Below are 9,287 nucleotides of genomic sequence, written 5' to 3' on the forward strand. Positions count from 1 at the left end.
CTCAGATTTTTGTTGCATCTAGCAAATTTTTATTTTTTTAGCTTTTTTTTTTTTTTTTTTTTTTTTTTTTGTGAGTCTTCTGGCATGAAATAATAGAAATAGGTAAGATCTGTCAACCTGGTGTTTTCAGGAGAAGTTTAGCTGGGATCAAACACTTTCTTCGTCTCCTGAAACAAGTCTGAGCATACAGCAGGTCTCTGAGAAAATGGCCATAGCTGTGAGATCACATTAATGCAATACAAGGGAAGCAGCTGGCTAGCAGCCTTCTGTAAACCTTTCTGAATGCTACTGATCAGGTAAAATGGAAGATGGGAGCAGATACACTCGCAATCTAACCATGAGATTTGATTATGCACAACATGGCTATGAGTCTATCCCATACTCCATTAATTTTTCTAGCAGGGAGGCTGGAGCCTCTTTTAGTCTTCCTGCAAATTCATGCCTGGATGACCCATACTGGGATTAGTTCAAAATCTGTTCAAAACTGTATCATGTTTTACATTTGTGCTTTGGGAATGGGAGTTAGGTCTGCTGGGGAAAGAGCAGACGGGAAGGTAGCTTGGGAAGCCAAACAAAACATCTGTCTTGCAGCAAAGTCTATGCTTGGACCATTTCTTGCACCTTTTTACTTGTTGTGAGTCTACCAGATGATGCCAATTATATTCACTGCTGCTCATGGTAAATCTCAATAAAATCATAGCATTTTAACGCCCTTTTGATAGCACCTTAGGAGAAGCGATTCCTTTCAGATTCATCCAGGGGTGAAATAGGACTCAGTCAACTTACATAAGCTCTGACATTTCTTTGGAACAGCACATATTTATGCCTGAAGAATGACTAGAAAACTGTCAGTGTGTGTTTCAGGTTCTTGTCTCTTGCTGGCTTATTCATCGAGTGCTCCCAATGCATGAATTCTGCAAAACTCAAATTAAAAAGGGCAGAGAACAGGTTTCAACAGTGAACTATGGAAAGATTAAAGATTTCTTTTTCTAATTTTAGCAACCTCTGCATTTTATCACAATTTAGTGATCTGAATGGGGGTGGGGAGCAGAGATTTTTAGGGAAGAGTTTGGACAGTTTAACACTGCCCTGGCTGACCCACGGTAAGTAGTCATAGTAAGCTTACTGAGGTCCAGCACGAAGAGAAAGCAGATGGTTTAAAGCACAGGTCCAATCCTCAAACCTGAACTGAGAACCTGACTACAATGGAAGGTCTCCAACTCCTTAACCTGTTTGGACTTTGTCCTGAAAACAAAGCTGACTATACCACTAGTTATCAATTCTTGGTGGATTGGAAAAGCAGTAATACTTGTTCTCCTCACTCATTGATTCCCACTTTACACATGCCACTGCCTCTTGAGTCTGAATGTACCCTGTCCTTGTCTCTGCTATGTCTGTAAGAACACACAGCAGCGACTGTGAACCTTCTCTGAAAAGAAGGACGTGGAATTAACCAGCTCTGTGGTCGGTCTCTATTGATTTCCAAGAAGGGGACTATTTTTAAACCATCATATTTCATTTTTAAATAGTCATAATCATAAATATAAGAGATATATACTTTTTTAGTATCTTGCTTATTAACTACAGGGTAGTATTCAAACACCAAAATATCAGTACAAACACTCTGCAATTTACAAATATTAGCATATCAACAGGGTATACTTAGAAATCAAGAACTGTAAGGTCACCCTGTAAATCTCATCAAAAGCATTTTAATACAAAAGCTGTAATCACAGAATTACTGGCTTTAAACTACTGATTTCCCTAAGGGAAATTTTATAGTGCAAAGCAGTGTAATCATGTTTGATTTTCTTTATTGCTAACTCTGCGTGGAGATCTGAAAAAAAAAAAATCACTATTAATCCAAGCCAGATAACATAGGCCTTAAATGAAAATGCAAAACAATGGGCTTAAAATGATGTTCATGATGATTGCAGCTTCCGATATACAGGAAAAGAAACAAACACCCTCTGATAGTGCGTCCTTTTTCCCCACTGTGTTTTCTGCATATCCTGTGCAGTGTTTACATGCTAAAAATAAAACAACTTTTTAAGATTAGAATTTGGTTTATCTCAAGCAAAACCTGGTGATCTTTTAGTAGAGCAGATAAACGTGGGACGTGGGATTTTGTTCTGGTCTTCAAAGACTTACAAATTTTGACTGCTGGTAGCTTAGAAATCTGTTCCAAAAGGGTAAATACTGAATTATCCTGAAAAAGCTCAATCTTCAGAGAGTTTCATTGATAAATATGACGTTCTGATTTCAGATTTATTTCCAAAGGAATTGGAAAAATACACGAGTAATTGTTCCTGAAGAATCATTGCTAAATTTGGAGCAGACACAGTGGTAGTCAGGTTGTTTTGGGTAGCATTTTAAAAAAAAGCATATTAAACTTATGTGTCTGTTCAGAGTTCTGGACCATGTGAATAAACAGATTATGTATTAAGGTTTGAGGTTTGATATTACTCATACCAGAAGCACTGGAAAATTGCAGGTGATTTCCTTGAGACTTTTCTGGGTCTTATGCACACATCTGGCCTTGATGCCCTCTGTTCCATCGAACTCCATTAAGAAAAAAAACATTTGATTTAGCGGCAGAAATGCTGATGCAACCAGGAAACTTGTGAGTTTTGTACAAACAAAACTTTGTTTGGAGCAAAGGCACTGTGGCAATGAATACCTTGCAATACCTTTCTTTAGAGTAGCAAAACCAACAATTCTTGACAAATGATATATATATATTTTTAATAGAAAATATCTGCGAAGGATAATGTCTGTCACTAGCCAAGAGCAAGAGTTACAGAGGAGCATAAAGTTATATCATTTAATAAGTCATAAATGAATGGCTCATCAGTACTTTATTAACGTACATTAATTTTTCACATTTCACATTAACATGACATATTGTTTGCCTTAACCTCCTAGCTATGCTGATGCTTAAACGTAAGTCAGGAGTTTCCAAAAACCAAGGACAAATGTACTGAAAAGTTGTAATAATCCAAACAGGAGTCAAAAAGACACTTCATTCTAATAGGAGTGACTATGAAATGAATAGAGATAACTCATTACTCTGTAAGTTGTTTAACTATTTTGATCCATGTTGGTCCTTGTCACGAAATCATGAAAGACATCTCTGAAGACTCATTAGACTCAGCTAATATGGAAGAAGTTGGATATAAAAAGAAATAGAGTAACTACTGGCTGTTTCAAGAATTTTTTTATGAATTCGTATTTTCAGCATGCAAACAATCTCAAGCTGCTTCTGCTCATCCCATGTCTTTATTTTATAATTGCGCTTCTTATATGTAAAATAATCACACACAAGATTCAGGATTTACTGGTAGATGAGTTCTTCCCATTATATGGAAGGTCACTTTAAAGTTCTCTCACAAGAATCAAAGCAATTACATTAATGTGATATAAGACCTTAGCTCAGGTAGAAGGTAACTCATCAGCTGAAATGCATTAAACTTTAAATGCAACCCTCCCCTGCTAATTCAAAAGGAAAGGGATTAACTTAGAGCACCATGCTTGCTGGTTTATATGGAAGATAACTGGTAGCTGAAAGGTAATGATTTCTACACGTTACTGCTATCCTCTTCTTAAATGAACATAACCACAATAACATGATACTGTTTCTGGTTTTTTTTTTTTAGCAGGATGACTTAGGCTTTGAATGGGTGAGTAATGAACAAAAAAATAACAGAGAAAGCAATGCTTTCCAGACAATTATTTAGATGAATAATCTGTGTTTTGAAACCTTCCCTATTTTGCAAACACTTTTGTGTGTTAATAGTGACAGTCCACATGATTAAGTATGGAATATCAGCTAGTAGTAAAATCTGCCAATGTCTACTTATGGAAGAATATCACTGTGCCTGAATTTATCAGCTATCTGGCTTTGTAGATGCTCTGAGCTCTGAGCTCTTGGCCGGGCAACACAGGGTCTCACCCACTGTATTCAATTCTAATCAACCTTTTCTTGAAAGGTTATGGCATGGTTATATTGAGTTCAAAGACAGGTGATGCAAGTAACTAAGGCAGTTAAAATAGTAAGTAAAGAGACTGAAAGTTCTCCTACTGTATGTACAATTTTTTCTAGGGCTTTTCTGAAAGAAGGAGTAGTAGACGCTATGGAAGGACATTAGAATCTCTTTGCCTATATATATGAATATACATATTGCATGGCTCCTATTCCTTCTATCTTGTCTCCCATTGTAACAGTGAAGAAACAAAAAAAAAATGCAGCTTCCATTTGATCTTTGTTCTACGGACTTTGCCTACAGGAACTGCACAGATTTTAGCTTAATAACGTACATATGTTTTTTTACCTGTTTCCCCTTGGCACAAGTTTCACAAGAAATTTTTTCTACTTCACCTCAAAAGCTGTGAATGGTAGTAGTATTTTCAGAAGAGGAGGAGGGACCCACTACTTCAGTGTGTTAATAGTAATCGCAATTCTAGAAATACCTCAGTAGTTGCTATATAAGGTGATTCATTTTTTACCATAATGTTTCTGGTAGTTTTCCCTAACGCACTTTTGTAATGGAGTTATTGCAAGATGAATACACTGATATGTCTATAGATGTACTTTTTTGCTCCCTTCCTCTCACGAGGTCCTATGGGTGCCGCCCTGTCGGGGACACACAGGAGGCGGCGGCCGGCCGCCAGGTGGCGCTGCGGGGTCGGGCCAGTCCGGGCGCGGCGTCTCTCCCTAGCGGCGCCCCCTCTCGGCCGCTCTCGGCGCATTCCCCGCGGCGCTCCGGTCCCTGCTCCGCTGCTCCCGAGAGCGCTCCGCTGCAGCCGCCACACTCCTGAGGCCGAGGGCAGCCCTGCCTGGACCTCTCCCCAGCGCTCCGGTCCCGGAGGAAGGAAAAGGAAGAGAGACATTTTCTCTCTTTTTATTTATTTGGTTTTTTTTCCCCTTTGGTGAACTCAGTGAAGTTCGGACAACTGGCCGTCTTCCTCCCCGCTGCCGGAGGGGGAAACCTCTGTGGCGGAGGGGTACGGAGGGGGGAAAACAACAACAACAACAGCGAAAACCTTAACCCGACACAGCTCTTACACCCACAGCCCCTCAACCGCTTCGAGTCCTGGTAGCCGTCATCTGCGGGTACCAGTGCCAGTCAGCTCCTCCGAGCAGCAGGGGAAGCTCCGTGCCCTCATTAGGCGGTGCCGCCGGGCAGCAGCCGAGATTCCCTGCTCCCCGGCGTAGGTCTCGGAGGAGGCAAAGCAGAGGGAGGATCCGCTAGGATCCAGGTAGATCCAGCTTTTACCGCTTACCGAAAGCTACCACCAGCAGGACCTCCGTCTCCTCCCTCCCTCCTCCCCTAACTCCCCCCCTCCCCTGCCCCTCCGCGATGAGAGACGGGCCAAGTCCGTGCGCGCCAGCAGCGCTCGCTGCCAGGGGCGGACGGATCGCTTTCATGTCACAGGGTGTCTGCTAGCCCTGCGGAGGCTCCCCCGGCCGGGCCGGGGTGGGGCGGCGGCGGGTGGCAGCTGCCCCGAGGCCGGGGTGACTGCCGGCCTCGCGGAATGCTGGCGGCGGGGGATGCGGAGCCGGCTGTGGACTAACATGGGGGGCAGCCACTCCCACAGGGCGCCCGTGTTCGACGAGAACGAGGACGGTGAGTGTGGAGCTGTCCAAGGTACCCGCCGCGCCCGCGAGCCCCGTAGTTCCCGACGCTGGCTCAGCCCCGGGGCCGCAGGCAGCAGCTCGCCCTCAGCCAGGTGTCAGCAGCTTCCTCAGTACCCCCGGGGAGGTATTTTGGATAGATTCTCCATCCGGCTGCTTTCTGTGGGGTAGGGTCCCTGGGGAAGGAGGAGGACAAGCCCACCTTTGTCTAGCTGTTCTCACTAATTACGTAGTTCTTTGCTTTTATACAAGCTAAACCGAAGTCTAGGACACCGCCGCTTGGGTTTTAAACACATGGCCAGATAACTTCATGTGTGTGTATGCGAACTGGCATTATTTTGGAAATGAATGCCTGCTTTTCTCCTTTCATTTGTAGTTGACTCTTTGCCCATTAGCCTACTTCAGATCTTTCAGTCAATATACTTCTTTCTCCACCTTTACTTTCTGAAACTTTTCTTGAAGTTGTACTATTACTTTGAGATTTTTTTCCCTGACTAGGTAGTATGTCAGAAGAAACTGTATCCAGCAAAGTTTTTGGAATACAAACAGAAGTTTGTAGAAAATGTGGTGGTTTTTTTTTTTCCCACTTTTTTATGTATTTCCATGTCACTTTTATATATAGACCATGGTTAGCTGGAATTATACTACTCTTTCAATTTCAGTCATTCTGGCTTTTAAAGCGAAGAGAACACCTCACATTTAGGAAGCAGGTATTTGTATACCAGAAAAAAATGTTACTTATGGGATACATGTTGCTGCATAACTGGATAATTGATACTTCATTTTGGATATACTTCTTTCAACATAGTTCCCAAAATATTTTATTGAGAAATGCTTGTGCCTCAACAGACTTTGCTTTGCCTTTCTGAGGTTCATAACAAATCAGAAGCGTTTATGCTCTTTCCTATCCATTTGGGACACATGGAGACGTTTGCATTGCTTTGCTAATATAGAGGAAAAATATTAAATGCTTGTACTTCTTTTTTTTTTTTTTTTTTAAACAGAGGTGAATACATATTTACTTGCATTTCAAGCACAGTTACCATTCCCTATTTCTTGGCAAGGCTCAAAGAGGTATTTGGTGTGGTTTGGTTTACAACAGCTTTTTTGTGTAGAGTATGGGACTAGAGTATTTACTATAGGTGTACTGAGATACAATAGCTGTGATTTTCCTGTACTTAAATAAAATTTCAGTCACTTACCGTAAGTAATGCTATGTAAACAAATGAGATAGAAACCATTCCTCACTGTAAAATAATATAGGTGATCATTAACAATTAGTCATGTAAACCTTAACATAATTCTCCAAGAGTGAAAGTATAGTATTAGTCTTGTCTAGACACTGTAAGGTAAAAAATAGCCCTGCCTTTGTGAGTGTTTTGACTGAGCTCTCTTGAGTTAACATGTTCCATGAATTATTACCATTTTTTTTCTAATGATAAAAGGCTGTGGTCAGTTTATGAATGCAATGAACAAAGTTCAATAATGAATTAGTACAGAGAGAACTTCATGCCACTTTGCTCTCTTACCCTCAGGAAAACATTAATTAAACACACACAAACTATTTATGGATTTCTACTAAGACATTGTTTATTTTTTGCTTTTTTCCCCCCGTTCTGAATGTTTCTCAAATCATCTTTTTTTCCTCTTAAGACATTATGCTTAGCACAACCATCTAGTTCAGAAAAGCCCATTGCTTTTGAAATAGATAAGCAGAATAGAATATAGGTTATGAATTATAATTCAGGATGGAATTTTCCCAAGTACCTAAATAATATAGGAAAATATCTTCTCTTTGAAAATCCATCTTGCAAAATGTAATCCAAAATCAAGGATTATTTCATATTGCCCCTAATATCTACAATAGTAACTGCTTTTCACAGTACTGGACTCAATATGAAATTAAAATGAAGAAAAAAATAATAGCAAAGTCCACAATGCACTGTTACAAGAGCATGTTGGTTTGTTTCTTGAGACTGTATAATTTTGCTCAAGAGTAACAATATTTATCAATTCAAATAGAACTGGAAAAAATGAGTTGTGTGTGAATATGTAGATATAATAGAAACCAAGTTATTTGAAGTGTTGTTTGAAATGTCACAGATGTCTTAGTATGAGAAAAATGAGCAGAAAAACATAGTCATCTTTTGTTCAAGCATGTCAATGTTGGATGTACATGAATGTATGAATAAATAATGAATTTTGCCAGATGTTTAAAACAATTTATTGTCACCTCATAAATCATTGAAAAAGTTTCATATCCAGTGTATCATTTAGCAAATAAATATATGGAAAGAGTGGATAAAGAGCAGCCAGGTGCAGCCTGACAAACCTGTAGAGTATCCGCTCTAGGGTTACCAGTCATCTTTTTTCTCTAATGAGAATGAGTGTCGATCCACTGAGTAGATCTAAAACTTACAAAATGTATGTAGACTTACCACTATGCTTAGGATAATCAAAAATAATTCAGCCAGAAGGCAAGCTGGAAACCGTGTTGTTCAGTCTCCAGTTACCACAGACACCCATCATTATCAAATGTTGATCTTTTCAAAGGTCCTAATACGTACCATTTTTAAACTAGTCATATTTGTTTGCTATGTCCTATTTTTGTTAGAAGGATCTTGCGGAACCTTACTCTTTGAATGGGTAGAAGCATCTGCCTTCTTGATTAAAAGCATGCTTGACCTATATATAAGATTTATCTTTATTTCAACATTTTTGCTAGCTTAAATAGCTCTTCATCCTCTATGATGATTACTCCAGTGCACTGATAGATACTAGCAAAAATGTTTCCTCTCACTCTTTGTTCTGTAAGAAAACTCCTACTTTTCTCATTTCTCCTGCTTTTAAATTCCCAGTGTGCTTTATCTGAATGTATTTGAACTCACCTTGTTTACACACATATAATTTGAACACATATAATTACAGGTAAGTTTTCACTAGAACCTTTTACTGGAAACTACATTTCCTGATCTTTGCTGGAACTAACTTTACCAGTATGGCCTATAACTACCTATGCCCTTTTCATGTGCATGTCATATGGACAGTTCATAGACATCTAGTGATGAATTGGCTCACTAGTACCCTTTTCAGGAATTTCCACTGATGATTTCCAATCTACAGCAGGAATTTTAATGTGTGACCTTCATTTTGCGCTGAAAAAGACTGAATTTCAAGCCATTCCTCATATTCAGCTTCCCACTGAATCTGACCCTAATTTCTTTCCTTAATATTCTCTGTTCCTCCATTATTTTTACCATGTTGTGTACTATCACTACCCTCACCAGCTCAATGGCAGTTTTCAAATCTACTGAATATGTTGTGGATACATTAAACTGGATTATTTCCACACCTCATTCTCTTTGCTGTTAACTCTCTTCAGCATGAAAATTCCCATTTCAAAATAACATTGTTGTCTTTAGTACCTCCTTGCATTTTGCCAGGTAATTCTCAACTTTCTCAGCTTTATGTATTCTTTCTTATATATTGCTCCACTGAAATTCAGAGAAATGAAATTATGACAAGCGTACCATATACTTTTCCTTGAGGATAAACTTATTTTGTATCTAATTATCTCTCACACATCAATGTTCGGTGAACTCATGTGGATTTGATCTCAGTTTTTCTTCTTAGCCAGACTAAAGCACAACAA

General features: G+C 39.5%; 1 long non-coding RNA gene across 1 annotated transcript; it reads left to right on the forward strand.

Moving 5' to 3' along the window:
• On the forward strand, nucleotides 3,520-6,583 carry LOC110398983. Its single transcript, XR_002438792.1, has 3 exons — nucleotides 3,520-3,568; nucleotides 3,657-3,680; nucleotides 4,617-6,583. It is a non-coding gene; the product is annotated as an uncharacterized LOC110398983 (long non-coding RNA).

This window comes from Numida meleagris, chromosome 4 (assembly GCF_002078875.1).
Source record: "Numida meleagris isolate 19003 breed g44 Domestic line chromosome 4, NumMel1.0, whole genome shotgun sequence".
Lineage (NCBI taxonomy): Eukaryota > Metazoa > Chordata > Aves > Galliformes > Numididae > Numida > Numida meleagris.